Source organism: Dryas octopetala, chromosome 3, assembly GCF_963921425.1.
Source record: "Dryas octopetala chromosome 3, drDryOcto1.1, whole genome shotgun sequence".
Taxonomy (NCBI): domain Eukaryota; kingdom Viridiplantae; phylum Streptophyta; class Magnoliopsida; order Rosales; family Rosaceae; genus Dryas; species Dryas octopetala.
The window spans coordinates 19,174,388-19,192,524 of NC_141368.1; the positions used below are offsets into that span (position 1 = coordinate 19,174,388).

The 18,137-nt window shown below is 35.7% G+C and overlaps 1 long non-coding RNA gene and 1 pseudogene across 1 annotated transcript; one reads left to right on the plus strand and one right to left on the minus strand.

The window, feature by feature from the left end:
- The first annotated feature begins 10,805 nt into the window (after window positions 1-10,805).
- On the plus strand, window positions 10,806-13,883 carry LOC147291597 (uncharacterized). Its single transcript, XR_015121324.1, has 3 exons — window positions 10,806-10,942; window positions 12,654-12,785; window positions 13,327-13,883. It is a non-coding gene; the product is annotated as an uncharacterized LOC147291597 (long non-coding RNA).
- A 1,028-nt stretch (window positions 13,884-14,911) lies between these two features.
- Window positions 14,912-16,102, minus strand: LOC147291598 (rust resistance kinase Lr10 pseudogene; annotated as a pseudogene).
- Between the last annotated feature and the right edge of the window lie 2,035 nt (window positions 16,103-18,137).

The window sequence follows — 18,137 nt, forward strand, 5'->3', positions numbered from 1 at the left end:
ACTCAACTTTCATTTTGTGTCAAAATAGTATCTCCGTTAGTTTTTCTGTCAAATGAACCGTTATCTGTTGACGTGACAGTGGTATTTTCGTCTTTTTCCTCACATTTAAAAGATAATAATATTTTTAAAAACTTTTGAATAAAAAAAAAATATTAAAAAGTTAAAACTTTTAAAATTAAAAAAATTTGGGGGGATGGGTAAGGAGGGTCGGGGTTGGGTAAGGGGGGATGAGGGGGCTGGGTTGGGGTTGGGGTGGGTCAGGGAGGGGCTGGGGGTTGGGGGGGAGGGGTGCGACGGGACTGAGGGTGGGTGGAGCAGGGAGAGGTGGGAGGATGGGTGGGGGCTGGGGTGGGGTGAGAGGGTGGGTTGGGCAGGAGAGGTGGGAGGATGGGTGAGGGCTGGGGTGGGGGGCAGAGGGTGGGTTAGGCAGGGAGTGGTGGGAGGATGGGTAGGGGAGGGGAGGGGAGGGGAGGGGAAGGGAGGGGATGGGTGGGGGCGGGAAGGGGAGAGGATGGGTGGGGGAGGGCTGGGGTAGGAGGGAGAGGGTGGGTCGGGCAAGGAGAAGGGCTGGCTGGGGGAAGGGGGTGCGATAGGGTTGGGTGCGACGGGACTGGGGTAGGGGGAGAGGGTGGGTCGGGCAGGGAGAGGGGCTGGTGTGGGGGCTGGCTGGGGTAGGGGAGGGGAAGGGAGGGGGACGAGGCTGGGGCTGAGGGGTGATGCTGTATGGGGCAAGGTTGGGGAAGGGAGAGGGGGAAAGGTTTTTATTTTAAGAAATTTTTTTATTTTAATTTTTTTAAGAAATTTGTTTATCAAAAAGTTTTTTAAAATAATATTATCTTTTAAATGTATGGAAAAAGACAAAAATACCTCTGCCACGTCAACAGATAACGGTTCATTTGACAAAAAAACTAACGGAGATACTATTTTGACACAAAATGAAAGTTGAGGTACTTTTTTGTCAGGTTTTCAAAGTTGGGGTACTAAGTTGAAAGTCAGTGTATAGTTAAGGTACTAAATTGTAATTTGCTCTTTTAAAAATATTATTATCTTTTAAATGTGGGAAAAAAGACAAAAATATTTCTGCCACGTCAGCAGATAACGGTTTATTTGACAGAAAAACTAACGGAGGTACTATTTTGACACAAAATGAAAGTTGAGGTACTTTTTGTCAAGTTTTCAAAGTTGAGGTACTAAGTTGAAAATCAGTGTATAATTGAGGAACTTACGGATAATTTGCTCATAAAAAAATCTGGAGAATTGAAGATTTTCTGCAAACCTCTCTTAGTGTTTCTTCTCTTTCATCATTTTGTTTGTTAATTTTAAACAAAAAGGCTGCAACAAAATAGATCTTAATTGAACTAAAAAATCTGGGAAGAAGAAAATCTGGAGAATGATGAAGAAGAAGAAGAAGATCTGGATTTTAACACAAATTAATTTTCAAAAAGATCTGCTATCAAGATATATTAATTTTAACAGATGCAAAGAGATCTATTAATGTAATTACTACAAATAAATATGATAAAGCAAGCAATTGATCCTAGCTAGTTTATTGTTAATCGATCCCCATATTGCTTTTAATCAACGTACCCACAAATTGATGAATGAGTTTTTAATCAACCCATCGTAAAATAAGGGGAAAAAAATTGATGAATGTGTTTTTAATCAACCCACCGCTCACCGCTCACCGCCCACTGCTCGCCCAAAACCAAATTTGGATTCAATGGAGACGAAGAAGATGCGATTGATGGTCGACACAATGCGGTGGAATTTTCGGTGGACACAATTTTTTGGTGAACTTTCTGGTCGACACGTAAAGTTTTTTCGGTGGAATTTTTGGTCGACACGAATGAAGGGAGAGGATTGATCTATTTGGACACACTGGATTGTATATTCGCTAGCTATGATGGCTCACTCATTAATCAAATCAATGATCTATTGCAGATCTTTCAAATATCAATCTTGCTCAAACAAATTGCCCAAGCGATTATCTCATAAGTCATAATAAAAAGGTTAAAATTAATATATCTTGATGACAAAGGTATTAAACATTGCATATCAACATGATTATTATGAATGGATTGATTAAATCATATCCCATCAATTTAATAGATCCAATTATTTTCTCATAAGTCATAATAAAAAGGTTAAAATTAATAAATCTTGATGGCAAAGGTATAGAACATTGCATATCGAAATAGATCGATATATTCAATCACATCGAAAGTAGCAAAGATCTTTTCTTCTTTTTCTACTATGTCAAAGATCAATGATCTATCTATATCGAAATAGATCTGCAATTGCTTTAAGCCATGGGTTCCTAGCAGCAGCCTTCGATCAAGGAGGAGAGAGAGAGAGAGAGAGAGAGAGAGAGAGAGAGAGAGAGAGAGATCAGATTAGGAAGAGAGAGAATTAAAGAAGGTGGACGTTCTGTTCTACTGGTGGAGTTCCCGGTCTATAAAGTATATATATAGAAGAATATTTTAGTCACTGAAAATACAAAAGAGATATAAAAGTAAGTTTTGGACCAAGGGGGTCAAAAAGCTTAACATGAATTAAAAGGGGCTAACCCTTTCAATAAGCCCAAAGAATTACCCATCGGTTCATGGGGAACCAGGTATTCATCAATATGATCCAATCCCATGCCTTATTGGCCGGGCTAGAGCCACCAAATGTTTCAGATATTTCCATTGACAGATTTCCCATTTCCTATATATTGAACCAAAATGTATGATATTGTTATGGACAAAAATGTTTCATTCATGGATTGGGCTAAGATTGTATCTATATCACTTAGTTAGTCTGAGGCTAAAGGGCGTGCCACCAAGTAATAATGTATTTGGAACAGTTTAAAAATGAAATAGAAAATAAAGTAACAGTGAATTGGATCAAACGATTGTGCTAATTATTTTTATGCCTGGGCATTCTAGGACTTGAGTGCTAAAGGTTCTAAAGTGCTAAACTTATTTGTTTCAAGATGTGATCATGTTGCTCTCAGCGAGTGATTAAATAAGGTAAGTAAATAAATAAACAAAAAATTTCAGAAATTAACTATCTTAGGATCCAGATCCGACAAAAGTGCCCATTGGAATCACAAGTCATGGATATAAATTATAAGATTCAAGCAAAGAAAGGAAAATTGGCTGATAGTAAATACTCAATGATTGAGAAAATAAATGCTTCCTTGATTAATTCTCAATTTCCAAATGAGAATACTTTAAATTCCAGAAATAAATACAAGAAGAGAGTAGTAAATAAAGCTATTAAATATGGAAGAACAAAAGGTTGCAATAAAAGAAATGAGAGCAACACATTAAAATTAACGCAAGCGTAACGAGCAAAAAAAAAAAGAATGATCAAGTCATTTGACAGAGAATTTTTAGAAATAAATCTGGGTTTTGTGTGTTGTCTCCCGAAACCCTAGGTAGTCCTCCCTTGGATAGTTGACACGTGTATGGCTTTGAACAAACCTAGGATTCTGGTACTTATCCCCTTGACAGCTACAACCCAATTTTTGATTGCTTTATGAGTCCACCTGGCATTGCATTACTGGCCTTATGCTCCATTAACCCTGAATGCATGATATAGCTGAAAGGGTTGTTCGCCGGGGTGCTTTCGTTCACTTAGGCCATCCTGGGCTTGCACATGATGGGCCATTGAATTGGGCCTACGACTGTCCAACCTTTCTCATTGGGCTAGAGTCTTTGTGGATCAATGCCAGGTGGCATCCCTTAAAAGTCTGTTACAAACATATATAAATTAATAAGGTGAACATGAATTTCCCTGGGGGAATTTTAGGGAGATTAACAAACCCCATTTGGTGTGTTGGGTATGAAGAAGGTTGTCCTTGCTAAATTAACAAAGGGTGGGTTGGAAATCTGCTTGTATGAAAAGTGCTTACTTAGTGGGGTGTATTGTATATAGATTTTAAAAGACTTTTGTGGAGTTTAAAAGTCATGTAGTATTCAATTAAGACTTTAAAAGACTTTAAAAATGTCCATAAAAATCTATATATGTATTCAATTAAGAATTTTAAGGAATCTATAAAAGTCATGTGATATTTAATTAAAACTTTTAAAGACTTTTAAAAAGTCTGTAAAAATCTATGTGTATTTAAAAAGTCATTGACTTTTATGGAATTCATTTAATGATGGATTTTAATAGATTTTGAAAGACTTTGATGTGTATTTCAAAGTCATTATAAATCCAACCTCTTCCCTACAGATTTTTAAGAATTTCTATAGATTCTGTAGAACTCAATAGAACTCTGTGAAAATTTGTAAATTCTGTAAAAGTCTATTTCTTAAAAAAAATCTACAAAAGTCTTTATAAATCTATATACACTACACCCCTCTTTGTCAACGAATTTCATGACAACAGTTTGTCTTGTATATGGAAAGTCAGAATTTCCCATAAAGGAAGGTATTTCCTTTGGATTTTCTCACCTATAAGGCAAGCTTTTGACCAATGACCAAAGAATAAGAAGGCATATGATCCTATTTGCTCCATCAGCAATCCATTTCCAAGCCTTTGCATCTTCAATACAACCAGTTCAATGTATTTTCCTTGTGGCTTCACTGTAATTACTTAAAATTGAAAGAACTTTTAGACTGGCATCCTCCATTACATATAACTCATTTGGTACAAACAACCGAACTGAGGCATATAATTCCAACACTTTGTTAAAGTTAAGAACAATACTTGGGTCACCCCATCTCCTCAAATTTTAATTTTAGCAATGTCGATGTATGATCAGAACCGTTCACTTTTTAGATAACATATTAAAGATCATCTTTGTAAAAAATCAAATCAATCGAAAATCATTTGATTATATAACTGTTGTTAATTAAATAGAAAAAATAAATGGTTTTCAATTAAACAATGATTTTTTTACTAAACTGTTGATTTTTTTTATTTAATTGACAACAGTTATATAACTAAACGATTTTCGATTGAGTTAATTTTTTGTAGAGAAGATCTATAATAGGTTATCTAAAAAGTAAACAATTCCGATTATGCGCCGGTATTATCAAAATCAAAATTTGAAGGAGTAGGTTGACCTTGAGGTACCCCCACAGGGTGACTCAAATATTGTACTAAAGTTAATGCACTTTTACTTAACTGACCTTATTTTAGTTGTTAAGCTTTTGTTAGAGTTTAGTATTTTAATATTACTTTGACTTTTGGTGTATGGTTAATATTAAGCCACATGAGTCCTGGCCATAAAAATATTAAGCCATATGAGTCTTTTGTGTGTAGCTGCAGTGTTCAAGTCTTTGCAGCTGTACTAAGTAATATATTAAACCTAGTATATATTATCACTGCAGTGTTCAAGTCTTTGCAGCTGTACTAAGTAATTTGATATATATGAAATATTAAGTGGTGTGAGCTGCGTCAGTTCAGCCCCCAAAACACTCTCTCTAATTTTTCTCTTCCCCTGCAACTCTTCTTCAATCTATTGTTTATATTCTTGAGTGTTTGAGTGCAGGTGAGTTAAAGTTAAATCCAACAGTTGGTATCAGAGCTTTTGTCTGATCATATCAGTTTCGGCGTTGTGAATCTGAAAGGGAAAAACAATTCCTCACAAAAAAAAAAAAATGGCAAACTCAAATAGCAACAACGATCGAAACTTATCTTCTCCAATCTTTGATGGTGATCACTATGACTACTGGAGGGTCAAGATGAGAACTCTTTTTGTCTCTCATGGTCTTTGGAAATTTGTAGATGTTGGGTTTGAAGAACCTGATGCAGAGAAGACCTTGTCTGTGGCTGAGAAGGTGCTACTGGAAGACTCTATCAAGAAAGATGCCAGAGCTCTTCATCTTATTCAATTGGGGCTATCATATGATATCTTTCCAAGGATCAGTAATCTTATCAATCATTCAGTGAAGTGATTACAGATCAAAGAATTGTTGAGAAAATTCTGATTAGCTTACCTAAAAAATATGACTCTATTGTGAGTGTTATTGAGGAAACTAAGGATTTAGTTACATTGACTATTCAAGAATTAAAAGGATCAATTAAAGCTTTTGATCAAATATTGGATAGACATGTTGAAAACTCTATAATTGCAACAAGTTTGGGCATATTCAGAAAGATTGTAGGCTCAAAGGCAATCAACAAGTAAATTTCACTGAAGAGCAGGGCAATGAAACAAATATGTTTTATGCTTGTCAAGCAGCAACGGTGCAGAACAATGACAATGTTTGGTTTCTAGACAGTGGCTGTAGCAATCACATGACAGCAAACAAGTCAATTCTATTTGACATTGATACCTCAATGGTCTCCCAAGTTAAGATGGGAAATGGGGCATTAGTGGAAGCAAGAGGAAAAGGCACACTTGCATTTGAAACAGACAAAGGCAGAAAATTCAGCAAGGATGTGTTGCTGGTTCCAGAACTTCAACAAAATCTCTTGAGTGTTGGGCAACTTACTGAACATGGATACTATATCCACTTTGAAGAGAACTCCTGCAAGATTTTTGAGAAAGGAGATACTTGTTAAGCTGTCACAAAGATCAAAATGCAGAAAAACAAAAGCTTCCCTCTATCGTTTCAATACTCAAAACATATGGCATTGAAAGTGGATGTTTTGGACAACTCTGGGCTATGGCATAGGAGACTAGGACATTTGAACTTTCAAAGCTTGAAGGACCTATAGCAAAAAGAAATGGTGCATGGACTACCTACAATACAAGAAGTGACTGATGTATGTGAAGGTTGTGCACTAGGAAAGCAACATACAGTTCCATTTCCAAAAGGCAAGGCTTGGAGGGCAAAATCACCTCTGGAACTAGTACACACAGATGTTTGTGGGCCTTTGAAAACTCCTACTCAAGCTAGAAATTAATAGGTACTTTCTTACCTTTATAGATGACTACACAAGACAAACTTGGGTTTATTTCCTAAGACAAAGTCAGAAGTGTTTGTTGTATTTAAAAAGTTTCAAATGATGGCTGAAAGACGATGTGGAAAACTATTAAAAGTCCTAAGAAGTGACAGAGGGGGAGAATATAACTCAAATGAGTTTGGGAAATTCTGTGAAGACATAGGACTTGAAAGGCAATTGACTGTTGGCTACACTCCACAACAAAATGGAGTAGCTGAGAGGAAGAACAAGACAATTGTAGAAATGGCAAAGTCTATGCTACATGAAAAAGGGGATGCCTCAATCTTTTTGGGCTGAAGCAGTGCATACAGCAATTTATGTGTTAAATAGATGCCCAACAAAAGCTGTGGAAGGCATGCCACCCTTTGAAGCATTGAGTAGCAAAAAACCCTACAATTTGTTTTGCTCTTGTTACGAAGGAGCTGAGACAAAAACTTGATGAATAAAGTGACAAATGTGTGTTTGTGGGTTATAGCAATCAAACAAAGGGCTATAGACTCTACAATCTTAAGAAAAAGAAGATTGTGATCTATATAGATGTGATCTTTGATGGGAAAGCCTCCTAGCATTGGAAACAAAAGTCAATCCAAGGACAATCTGCATAATTCAGAGAAGATGGAGAAAATTCATATGAGGTAGAGCAAGAAACTCCCTTGCAGCAGTCCCTAACTACTAGCCCTCAATCAAACTCTCCTACAGCCTCAACTCCTAGTTCAACGCCAATAAGAATGAGGAGTTTGAGTGATGTCTATGCAAGCTGCAACTTCTGTGTTGCTGAACCAGAAAACTTTGAAGAAGCAATCAAAAGTGAAGCCTGGAAGAAATCTATGGAGGAAGAAATCTTTGTTATTGAGAAAAACTCAACTTGGGAATTAGTGGACAGACCTAAAGACAATGAAGTCATAGGAGAGAAATGGATTTATAAGACAAAGCTCAACCTTGATGGTTCCTTTCAAAGGAACAAAGCAAGACTTGTAGCAAAAGGGTACTCGCAACAACCTGGAATTGACTACAATGAGACCTTTGCTCCAGTGACTAGACTTGATACAATCAGGGCATTAATCTCCTTAGCAGCTCAAAAGGGTTGGTTTCTATACCAAATGGATGTGAAGTCTGCCTTCTTAAATGGAGTCTTGAGTGAAGAGGTCTTTGTACACCAACCTCAAGGTTTTGTTGTAAGAGGAGAAGATATGAAGGTGTACAAGCTAAGGAAGGCTCTCTATGGCTTGAAACAAGCACCTCGAGTATGGTATGGGAAGATTGATTCCTATTTCATCAAGAAAGGATTTCAAAGAAGCAAAAATAAGCCAACTCTGTACACAAAGATTGAAGGTAATACTGATATGCTTATTGTCTCTCTTTATGTTGATGATTTAGTATTTAATGGAAGTAATAAGAAGTTGATCATGCAATTTAAGAAGGAGATGATGGAAAAATATGAAATGAGTGACTTGGGATTGTTGCATCATTTTTTGGGGATTGGAATCAGTGAAAATGAGGATGGAACTTTTATCTCTCAAAAGAAATATGCAAAAGTTCTACTTGAAAAATTCAAAATGGGAGGCTGCAATCCAGTAGCTACTCCTTTGGTATTCAATGTGAAACTTCAAAAAGAAGATGGAAGTAAGGAAGAAGATGCAACTCTATATAGAAGCTTAGTTGGAAGCCTTCTCTACTTAACTGCTACAAGGCCAGACATCATGTATGCTGCTAGTCTATTATCAAGATTTATTCACATGCCTACTCAGATACATCTTGGTACTACAAAGAGAGTCTTGAGATATATTCAAGGTTCAATTGATTTTGGCATTATGTATGAGAAAAATATTGAGCCAAAGTACGTTATTTGGATTTTGTGACAGTGGTTGGGGAGGTAGTGTAGATGATTTGAAGAGCACGTACTTCTGGATATGCATTCTATTTTGGCACAGGTGTATTCTCTTGGGCATCCAAAAAGCAACAAACTGTTGCTCAGTCTACTACAAAGGCAGAGTATGTATCTGCATCTTTGGCAACTTCTCAAGCAATGTGGCTGAGAAGAATCCTAGAAGATTTTGGTGAAAAACAAGGAGAAGCAACTCCAATCTTATGTGATAACAAATCTGCAATAGCTATGACTAAAAATCCTGTCTACCATAGTCGACCCAAGCACATAGTTATCAAGCATCACTTCACTAGAGATGGAGTGGAGGACAATGAGATTGGTTAAGTATTGCAGAACTGAAGATCAAGTTTCAGACATATTCACTAAAGCCTTGTCAAAAGACAAGTTTCAGTACCTCAGAGGACTTCTGGGAGTTAAGCAACAAGGCATTAAGGGGGAGTGTTAAAGTTAATGCCCTTTTACTTAACTGACCTTATTTTAGTTGTTAAGCCTTTTGTTAGAGTTTAGTATTTTAATATTACTTTGACTTTTGGTGTATGGTTAATATTAAACCACATGAGTCTTTTGTGTGTGGCTAGTATATATTATCACTGCAGTTGTTCAAGTCTTTGCAGCTGTACTAAGTAATTTGATATATATGAAATATTAAGTGGTGTGAGCTGCGTCAGTTCAGCCCCCAAAACACTCTCTCTAATTTTTCTCTTCCCCTGCAACTCTTCTTCAATCTATTGTTTCTATTCTTGAGTGTTTGAGTGCAGGTGAGTTGAAGTTAAATCTAGCACACTTTACACAAGAAGAAAGAAACCACATATTCACAATCTCAAAAAATTTACACACAGGTAAATCAAAAGTAAATTCCCTTTATGATTTTGGGAGTCTACATGTACATCTAATGCATGGAAAACAAACACTTCTATGAACCTGCATGAGATGCTGGATCAGGAGGCCGAGCATAAGATTCCTGGAATACACAGCTCTATTCAGAAAACTAAGAATACAAGGAGCAAGTTGAATAAGTTTCTTTGAATAAAGACATGACAGAATGCAGGGTTTTAAACGGTAGATTGGATCCCCTGCCTCATAATTTTTGCCAATCTAAAGTAAAATGTAATATTCATAAACCCTCTTTAAGGAATGCCTACATACATATACATGACAATATATACATATCAAAACCATCTAAACGCATATCTTACATACACAATGTTTACTTTTAGGATTACCAAATTGCAATTCACCATATATATATATATATACTCATAATTTAGGTAGCAACAAATAAACGCACCTGAAATATGCCCTTTATCCTCCAAAAATGCAGATCATCAGGTTGAAGTGCTTCAATCTTTTTCCTGACATCCTCAACTCCCACATTGTGATCAGTGGACAAGCATTCTGTCACCACCAGATTGCTCCTACTTTGCAACACTCTCCGGTTGACGACTGCTTGGGAGTCCCCAAGATTCCCCGCATACAAAACTACATTTCAAATTTCTGAAATCGTTGTTGTTGAGGCTTTAATGGCATTTGTAATCCTTTTTGTTGTTGTTGTTGTATAAAATCTCATAACAGGCATAAAGAAGCAGTGTCAAACGGTCCTTAATAAAAATTAATTATCTAAGGCCCAATTTGATATTACCTCATTGTTTCGATATATACCTATTTTTAAATTTGTCACGTAGGATTATTCATTGTCTACCTAAAATTCTTTTTGTGATTTTCTTTTTTACCCTTTGTGTTGAAAAAAAGTAAATTTTGTTTTTGTCAAATAATATCTTATTTCAAGGTATTGTCATGAAAACATTTTGTAATTAATTGTCATTAATTTATGAAGTTGAATATGAAGTCCCGTTTGGTATTTGATTTAAAAACTGTTTTTTATTTTTAAAAACAACATCTCATTTTTTTTAAGTGAAAACTGTTTGGTAGTCCACTTTTTGAAATAAAAATTTAAAAATTTAAAAATTATTCAAAAATATCCCATTTTTCTAAATACACCAAATCATCGTTTTCCTTGTTTATTTTTTTTCTCTTCGTCTGCTACCCGAGGCTTGGTTTGTGAGTCTGCGACCCTATTCGATCTTCGTCTTCTGCCTTAGCGATCTCTTGGTCTTCGTCTCCTTTGTGGATTGTGTTCTTCTTCATCTCCCTTCATTTTCTCAACACTAGAAGGTAAACTCGTTTATTTTTGCCCTAGGTTTTGTCCTACGATTTTGGGGATGGTATGTTTGATGGGTCTGTGATAATTTATTCATTATAATCTGGAATTTTTGGTGATTTGTTCATTTGTTTTCTGCCTGTGATTATGGGAATGAGGTCTGTAAAATGAGATTAGGTGTTTGATGATTTATTTATTTTTATCTTGGATTTTTGGTGATTTGTTCATTCTTTTTATGTCTGTGATTTCAGGAATAAGTTTCAGATGATTTTTTCTTTTGGTTTTGTTTGTGTGGCAGTTCTTCTATGATTAATTATATTTCTAGTTTGATTTAGTTAGGAATTGGGTGTTGTGTAGTTCCTTTTGTAATTCTATGTGGGTAGTTCTCAGAATTTGCAGTGAATGTAACACCTTCTAGGTGCTCTGTCAATGAATTGGGTGTTCATTCTAAACCATTCGAATGAAATAACGACCATCTTGCTGTCAATGAATGTAACACCTTCTAGGTGCCCTGTCAAGACTCTTCTGGCTTCCCTATAGCTGTAAAGCAACGTCTGTCCTACACCTAGACAAAGCTATACCTTATATGAATTGTTGCATGCATCTCATATTCTCATGTTAATCAAATAATAATGACTTCCTCAAAAACTTTTGTATTCCTACAACTTTGAGAAAAATGCAATCGGACAAGTTATAAAATATGACTTCTGTGAAATACACATAACATCTACCAATATGTAGTTATGTACAAGGGAAACTCAAAATTAGAAGTACTTCAATAGAATGACAGCATCATGTGTGTTTTTGTTAATTAGAAAGAGTGAAAGAGTGAAAGAGTGAAGGTGGTGTCAAGTCATGAGGCAGAGGAGGCTAGGTGAACTTAGTTGATCAATTCCCTTGTGAACCGTCTTTATTGAAAAAAGCTAAAGAGATGTGTGATGTGAACTTAGCTAAAGAGATGTGTGATGGAAAAAATCTTGTTAGTTGTACATGTATAGAAGAAAAAGGTTATTGAAATTGAAATTTTCTGTTTGTTGCAGCCTGGGACACTGTTTAGGTTTAACCTGCCATGCTGTCACCTGACTATTTCATATATGAAGTTGTTTTGCATAAGATAATTTTCTTTAAGAAATTCTCTTGAATACCATATTTCTAATAGGTCAAATGGTCAATCTAGTCTGTCAATCAATGTTATATGTGATATTTGGTGTGACTTCTTAAGTTTTATGGTTTTGCCTCTTGTATTGCTTCTAGAACCTTCCCTCAATATCTTCCTGATGGATCCTATTGAAGATGCTCATTCCTTCCTTGTTGGAAATGTCTTTATATATATATGCTAGGATAAAGGTGTATTTTCCTCAATACTGGAACACCAAGAAGGATGCAATATGATTTTGACGAAGGAAGATAATTGGTAGAATTAGTACTGTTATCATATGTGCATAAGTTGTATAGCACTTTCCAGATTTGAACTAACCTGTTTTACTGACCTGTCCTATACAAGTCAATGCATCATGAAAATGGCACCTGTCAGGTCCAGACATCATATGTATTGGAATGTAATATTAGCATTCCTGTTAAATCTCCCAACAGGCATGCATGCATCTTAGTTGTCATGCTTTTGTTAGAAACAGGAATTTTTATAAACTGATTGCAGAGATATTTTCTTTATAGCTATTGGAGCTGTTTATATTTTACATCTATACATTGTTATTGACCTTTCAGGATTGAAGATGCAGTGAGGAACAATACAGAAAAAACTCAAGAAAAGGCTTCACTTGTATCTCAAAAGTGCAAGTCAGCTGGCAACAACTTACAAAGAGGAGAATATATAACTTCAACTTCTGTGTGTCAGAGGCAAGTGAATTTTACAGATTGCAAATTGAGAAACTCATTAATTGGTTATTCTATATTGTTCAACTCCTGTGTGTCAGAGGAGAATAACTCCCAACTCCTTAGATGCCTTCTCTTCTTTATAAAATTGATGCCAATTTCATATTGTAATTTGTGGATGTCAATTAGGTTGGGCTATTGCTGACATTAGCCCACCCTGTTTAACTTTTGGGCAGACCTTCCAATTTCAAGCCCGTTCTTTTTTTTTTTTTTTTTTGTTCTTTTGTTTGACAGATTTATAACTTTGGAACTATGAATTTTGTTCCATTAGGTTTTTCTTTTAACTCCAAGTCATTGCAAAGACTGTTGGGGCATTTTGGGTTGCTGCTTTGGCAGGGATTGATGCATTTTGTATATGTAATTAGGAGTATTTTATATAAGAAATAGTCTTTGTGCTTTAATCAATAGAACTACTACTCCTTAAGGTGCTTTGTTACCAGCATGTGCTTTAGTCAATAGTCTTCTTCCCTATTGTTTGATTTTGCTTCTAATTTTCTTTTCTCAGTTGTTGGGTTTGCTTCCAATAGTCCAATGTGATGTTCACTTGGGTAGCCAATAGGAGCAAGGAAAAAGGCAATGTCGTGCCAAGTTGAAGACTTTTCTTTGGCGCAACAACTGTTGATATGAGTGGTTCTCTTTGTTTACCTTTAGATCATGATTGGCTGTTTGTGAACTTTTGAGGTCTACTTCAATAAGAGACAGGCGGTTTGGATTGGCACTTGATTTTTGCTTATATACTTACTGCTTCTTATGAAGATGGAGTATTGTAGAAAAAAAATAATAAAATAAGCCGACCAATGATTTAATGTACATAGCATAAAATGATACTATGACCCCTTTATAATCTTATTTTATTCATTTTCAGGATTAGTTTGTAGATTGGATTTATATTGTCCAAAGGATAAAGTTTTGCTTTTGTTAATTTTGTTGTATTTTTTTTGCTTTGTATTTGAGAGTGATATTTGATTGGTTCCTTCTGGTTGACGTAGGCAGTACATGATTCATTGAGGTGTCCCTACAATTGGTTTTTGAATAAATGATATGCTCCCTTTATTTTTGCTCTTCCTAAATTGTGCTATGAATTTTGTTATCAATTTTAGGTTACGGACCTCGTGTATGGAGTCTCGGCCGATCGCATGTCTCGGTTCTTGGGTCTTAGGTCCTCGGCCCGGGTTCTTAAATCTCAGATCTTGGGTGTCAAGTCTTGCACTCAAACTCTTAAGTATAAATCTTAAAACAAACAACTTATTGAAAAAAAAAAAAAAATCAACCAAACAAGTTTTCAAAAATTTAAAAATTTAAAAACTGTTTTTAAGTTCTATACCAAACAAATTTTCAAATATTAAAAACTGGATTTAAAATCTCACATTTAAAAATGGATTCATGTTTAGTTTTGATTTTTTTTTTTTTTTTTGGAATGGATACCAAATAGGGCCTTAGTGTTTTGAAAGCTTTATGAAGCCTTTTTTAGAGTGCATCCTATTTAACCCAGATTTTCCTCATTTCCCCCAAGTATCATACTACATTTTCCAAGTAGTTTCCCTGCAATGCTTCAAATTTACAATATAACACGGAAGGAAACTGAAGCAGCAAGGCAATAGTAATTAAAATAACCAGTGATGGTATGAACATATGGAGAGACAAGTTGGAACAGAGGAGATATTTTTGGACATTTGGATAGCTTTTAAAGTTGGTCTTACAACATTTTTGGTAAAAGAATGGTTACAAGTTCAAATCCTGAAAAGTTTCTTGTTTAGATAAAGAAAGAAGTCGATGAACAGCTTTTTTTCTTTTTCTTTTCAATTTAAATGAAAAGCAAATAATTTGATGCTTCATAACGAAGTATCTTCGCTTGATAAAATTTGTCAAAAATAGTTTTTTAAAATTTATGGTCAGAATAATCATAATAAAAAAAAATAGTTGTCTTTCTAGTTTGAACATAGTTCTTGATGAATTTCCGCCAACGTAATCTCCAAAAGCCCTCAATATTATTGTTGAATCTGAATGTGCGGATGTCTTATAACTAATAGATATTGCACAATAGTACTATATAAATACTTCTCAAACGTACTACAGAAATCATAGAATAAAGTTACTCTCAAATATTACAAGACTGATATTTGTCCTACCATATAGGAAAGAACAATTCCTCGCACAGAGTGGCAATGTTAGCCTATTCCCTTGTACATAACAGACTAACTGGTGGTACATATCTCTTCATCTGCATTTTCAATTAAACTAATCGACTCTTCAACATCATCATTTGATGGTGTTGATGACCATGTTGTTTTTGAATTGTCTTCATCAACTGCCACTGCATTCTCTTGTGGATATAGGAAAGGCTTTGGAGGCATATGAAGGCATTCAATTTCTCCTTCAAGCATCTTTACCACTTTGTGCATCGAAATAGGACGGTCATTAGGCTTCATTTGTATGCACCATAACGCAACTATAAGCATCTTCTTTGTCATTTTCTTTTCATCCTCTGTGGCATCTTCCATTTCTATTTCATTTCCTTCACTGAATTGGTCAAAAACCCATGAAGGAAAGTAAATTTGGCTTGAATGGGCTGCAACTGCATTCAAATTCTTTCTTTTGCCTGCAATTTCCATCAACAACATTCCAAAACTATAGATGTCGGCTCTGAATGACACACCTCCAATATTTTTGTAAAACAATTCTGGAGCTATGTATCCCATGGTTCCTCTTGCTGCAGTCAAAGTCAAACTGCTATCATCTAATGGCCATAATCTTGCTAGTCCAAAGTCAGAAATTTTTGGAACAAAATTCTCATCAAGAAGAATGTTGTGAGGCTTAATATCAAAATGCAAAATTTGCATGTCACATCCTTTATGTAGATAGTCAATACCATGAGCCACTCCAAGTGAAATTTCAAATGATTTTTCACAACTTAGGGCGATAGACTCTTCTTTAGGAAATATGTATTTATCAAGAGACCCATTTGGCATGAACTCGTATACAAGAGCACGCTTTGATCCCTCAGAACAGTAACCTATTAGTTTCACCACATTTACATGATGAATCCTCCCAATGGTGGCAACTTCATTGATAAAATCTTGTCCATTAGCTTTGGAGTTACCCAACATCTTAATTGCTACAAGGTGGCCGCTACGAAGCTTTCCTCTATATACAGTGCCATAACATCCTTCTCCTAATTTATCCTTAAATCCTTTTGTCATCGTCTTGACATTTGAGTAAGAGTACCTTATTGGCATCAGGTTGTTGTGACTTTGTAAGAATTCTTCTATAGGGCCATACATTGACAAGTGTCGCCTTTTCAATTTATAATTGATTGACTGTACATAGAATTTTCCAGAATGCAAGTTGAGTAGTGTACGGTTGTTCTCACAAGACAGTTCATACCTTGGGTCACCGCAGTTGACTGGATCCTGTTTTAGTCGGAAAGGGTAACTTATGTTAGGGATGCTGCCACAGGAAGAAGCTTCACAATGATGATGATCCTTAGCATTGCAAGTTCCGCAGCATAAGACAGCAACTACAAGGACGACTGTGCATAATCGTCCTACAACAACAGGAACTCTTCCAGCTGAAACCATGGTGAAAGAGAGAGAGAGATCGAGATCGAGAGAGAGAGAGAGAGAGAGAGAGAGAGAGAGAGAGAGAGAGAGAGAGAGAGAGAGAGGGTGTTCAACACAAGTGCACCTTCCTCAGTTCCACACAAGGATATAGAAAAAATATATGGGGAGCTTCGCTTAATTTTGTGGTCAGGAAGCAACATATATGGGGAACTTCGCTTAATTGTCAACATGGAAAAAAGAATATATTGGTATCTTATTAACTTGTAGAATACTGCCACTGGATCCATTCCGTTTGAAAAAAGAGTGACACATGGAGCCAATCTAAATACCCAAGACGTGTAACCCGATTCCTTCGGCGCAATGTCTCGTGTCATGTTGTCTCATTAGAAAACTACTATGAATTTAATTAAGTGGCCAATTCTAAATCCCGACCGCACAACAACAACGTTGACTTAAGTGGCCAAAAAAAAAAAAAATCAACAACAACAACGTTGACTTCATTTACTACAGTAGAAGGTAAAGCAGAAGGAAATTAAGCTCCCAAGTCCCAAGTTTTGTGGTCAGGAAACAAAGTGATAATTCCATTTATTTATTTGTAGATTGCATTTAGTATACGTTTCCGCACACTACAACAAATATGGCCAAAGACCTCTATTTTTTGCACCCATAAATGTGAGGGTGCCTATTGACGAATGAGGTGTCACTAATATCAGTTGAACACCAATATCTTTAATCTTTTAAATTTGATATTTATACAGGTATATACATCGAAATAACAAATAAAATCAATATCTAATGTGTACATTTATGGTTAAGAAGCTTCTCAGTGCTGATGGTCATGATCCTTTGCATTGCAAGCTACACTGTATAAGCCAATAACTACAAGGACTATGCATATTGGTGCCGGAAAGGGTACTCTCCCTGCAAACATGGTGAGAGAGAGAGAGAGGGCGTTCCACAAAAGAGAATAGAGAAATTTTGTTCCACCCAAGGATATGGAGAAATTTTGTGGTCAGGAATTAAGCAACATTGTCAACTTCATTTAATTATCAATGCGGAAAAGAGAATTTATTTCTCTTAACTTGTAGAATACTGCAACTGGCCGGGACCATTTCATTTGGAAAAAAGAGTCATTAGAGTTGGGCCCAATTTAATTTTATCGGTTACTTGAAAAAGTGAAGAAAAAGTGTTTGTGGGAAATTAAGACCATATATCGTATTTAGATAAGACTAGCATATATCTAGATCAAGAGAAAACAAAATTCAAGATGATTCCCAAGGAATAAGATCAAAATAAGGGCTAGTTATATAAATAAATCACTAAATATTTTCATATTTACAAATTACACCATCTACCTTTTTGTAATTTTATTTTAGTCACCATTAACTAAAATGGAAAAAGATAAATTATGATACATTAATAAACATACACTACTATGCAAATTTAGAATTGTACTAGATTTGTAATGGGCTGCTACGTATGTAGCACAATTACTTATGATTTAGCTCTCGGGTCCGTTCAAAACCAATGACCTAAACCCCCTGAGGATTTCTGTGTTTTTATATACACCCCATGAGGTTTCTAAAATTACAGCGAGACCCCTTGAGGTTTTTAATCGTTTTCACATAACACCTTTGATCTGTTAAAATTCTGTCAAAAAAGTATGTCCAAATAACAAATTTGACCTTAGGGTTCATTTACACTAACACCCCCTAAGGTTTATGTGAAAACGATTTAAAACCTTAGGGGGTCTTGC